The sequence below is a fragment of the Prionailurus viverrinus genome, chromosome D2 (genome assembly GCF_022837055.1).
Source record: "Prionailurus viverrinus isolate Anna chromosome D2, UM_Priviv_1.0, whole genome shotgun sequence".
Classification (NCBI taxonomy): domain Eukaryota; kingdom Metazoa; phylum Chordata; class Mammalia; order Carnivora; family Felidae; genus Prionailurus; species Prionailurus viverrinus.
The window spans coordinates 82842709-82845489 of record NC_062571.1 but is presented as its reverse complement, the minus strand read 5'-3'; the positions used below and the strand labels follow the sequence as shown (position 1 = coordinate 82845489).

Below are 2781 nucleotides of genomic sequence, written 5' to 3'. Positions count from 1 at the left end.
GATTCTCCACATCAAGCTATTCTCCAATTCTCCGACTCCACCTGAGTGGCCTACAATTTGATTCAGTTCTGACCCTAATGACCCAGTGTTAGTGCCAACCTCACAGGTTGAGAGCTCGGTCCCACTAAAGTTACTCCTAACTTCACATGCCAATTGCAGGCAGCGGGTCCCCAGGTTACCCACCCTTCTGCCTGATTGTCTCCAATTTGAGTAATTTCCTTTATCCACTCACGGAGCTCAAAGACACGCTTCGTACACTGTTACCTGCTTATTATAAAGGGTTTAATGAGAGGTACAAATGAACAGCCAGAGGTACAGAGAGTGATGTCTGGGAGGGTCCCAAACACGGGAGCTGCTGTGCCCTTGGAATTTGGGATGTACCATCCTCCTGGCACGTGGATGGGTCACCAAGCCAGAAGCTCTCCAAACCCCATCATTTAGGGGTTTCATGAAGGTTCTGCTATGTAGGCACGATTGATTCAATCACTGGCCACAGTGATTGACTCACTCCCTAACCCTCCTGCCTTCCCTGGAGATTTGGTGGAGTGGTCGGGGTGGGAAGGAGGTGGGGGTTTGAAATTCCTACCCTCTAATCTGGCAACCAGCCCCCACACACTCCTAGCACTCGGGAGGTTCCAAGACTCTTAGCTCTATGCCAGGAATGGGCACAGAGCAGATAACATATTTCTAGTTATGCCACAACTGTAGTCTTACATTAGGGGCGCCTGGGTGGCTTAGTTGGCTAAGCATCCAGCTTCAGCTCTGGTCATGATCTCATGGTTCATGAGTTTGAGCCCACGTCGGGCTCCATGCTGACAGCTCAGAGCCTGGAGCCTGCTTCAGATTCTGTGTCTCCCTCTCTCTCTGCCCCTCTCCTGCTTTCTGTCTTTGTCTCTGTCTCTCCTTCTCCCTCTCTCTCTCTTTCTCTCTCTCTCTCTCTCTCTCTCTCTCTCAAATAAATAAACACTTTAAATTTTTTTTTAAAAAAACGTTTAGAGCACTTGGCTAGCTCGGCAGGTAGAGTGTACAACTCTTGATTTTGGGGTCATGACTTTGAGCCCCATGTTGGGTGTAGAGCTTACTTTAAAAAAGGTTTATCTTTAAGGTCTCTTTTAATCTCTGGGTTCCTTTTCCATCCTTTTGTGCTGACAGCGTGGAGCCTGCTTGGGATTCACTCTCTCTCCCTCTTTCTTTCCCTCTCTCTCTCTGCCCCCACCCCCCAAAAGAAAAAATAATAATAAAGGAAAAATAAAAGCAGTTGCCTTTATCTGTGTTGTTACAGCCCATCCTCATTACTTTGTCTGACCTCCTGCCCTTCCTCCTCACTTAGTTCTACAGGTAACAGTATATTCCAAGCTCACCACCTGTCCTTATGCTGATGACTCAATATTTGGTGGTCTGAAGTTCATTCTCTATTAAATTCCTCAGGAAGAGCTCATAAGAACATTATTCCTTGATTCCTTCTGTGTCCATGATAATTTGTGTTTATATTTGAGAGTCAGTTTAGCTGGCTATAAAATCCTCAGCTTACCATCCCTTTCCTTGAGTTTCTTAAACATATGCTCCATTTTCTTCTGGCAGGAAGTATTCCAGTTGAAAAGTCTGAAGGTAATCTAATTTTCTTTTCCTTACAAATGCCATGTCCTTTTTTCTACATGCCCAAATTGGTTTTTTTTTCTTTTGTTTTTATTTTTTAAGCTCAGTAATTTTACTAAGCAGTATCTTGGTGTTGGTTATTGTAGGTCAGAAGTCTCAGGTGTGCGGTATGCTCTTTCAGTATGGATTCTCGTCTCCTTTTTTTAATTTCCAGAAAATTTTGTTGAATTATGTTTTTAATATTTTTCTTCCCTTGCTTCTTTTGTCTTCTTAATGGACTCTTCCTATCTGCATGTTTAATCTTCTTTGCCTATTTTCAATGTTTGCTATTTTTTTCTCAAACCTTTTTTTTGAACTTTTTTTAATTTAAAGTTCTTTTTTCTTTAATCAGATATTTCTTTTCAGGCAATATTTTTGTCTATTCACTACTGTGTTCCTTCTAATTTAGACTTAATTTTGATAGAAACTTTTCTTTGACTTCTAATTGTTTTGTGAAGTCTGTTATCCCATTTCTGAGTTTTCCTAAATGTTCTTTACCCATATGTTATATCATTTTAGCTTATTTTGAGATAATAGGTTAATTCTGATCTGTTCTGTTGTCACATTTTTCTGGCATGCTTTGATAGTCTTTAGGAATGTTTATTCTGCTTCTTACTCTTTTCTTTACAGTCATTTTGTATGCGATTTGACCTCAACATTTGTCTGTTAACTCTTCTTTTGTTTTCTTATGGCACACATCACAGATTTGCGTGTCTTCCTTGCACAGAGGCAATGCTAATCTTCTCTGTATCATTCCACTTTTAGTATATGTGCTGCTAAAATGAGCATGTCTGTCACTTGTTTTTAAGTGGAATTCGTTTTTCTAAACTTTCCAATTCAGGCAGTGTTCAGAAAAGCTTTTCTGGGGCACCTGGGTGGCTCAGTCGGTTGAGCTTCCGACTTTGGCTCAGGTCATGATCTCACCGTCTGTGAGTTCGAGCCCCGCGCCAGGCTCTGTGCTGACAGCTCAAGAGCCTGGAGCCTGCTTTGGATTCTGCGTCTCCCTCTCTCTCTAACCCTCCCCCACTCATGCTCTGTCTCTGTCTCAAAAATAAAATAAAACATTAAAAAATTTTAAAAAAAAGAAAAGCTTTTCTAACCCCATAGAGCTCCCCACTATGTTGTTTTTGTGTATTGTTAAAACAT

At 41.4% G+C, this 2781-nt stretch overlaps 1 non-coding gene across 1 annotated transcript; it reads right to left on the bottom strand.

The window, feature by feature from the left end:
* Positions 1-2317: 2317 nt before the first annotated feature.
* LOC125148499 (U6 spliceosomal RNA) lies at positions 2318-2424 on the bottom strand. Its single transcript, XR_007145582.1, has one exon. It is a non-coding gene; the product is annotated as a U6 spliceosomal RNA (small nuclear RNA).
* Between the last annotated feature and the right edge of the window lie 357 nt (positions 2425-2781).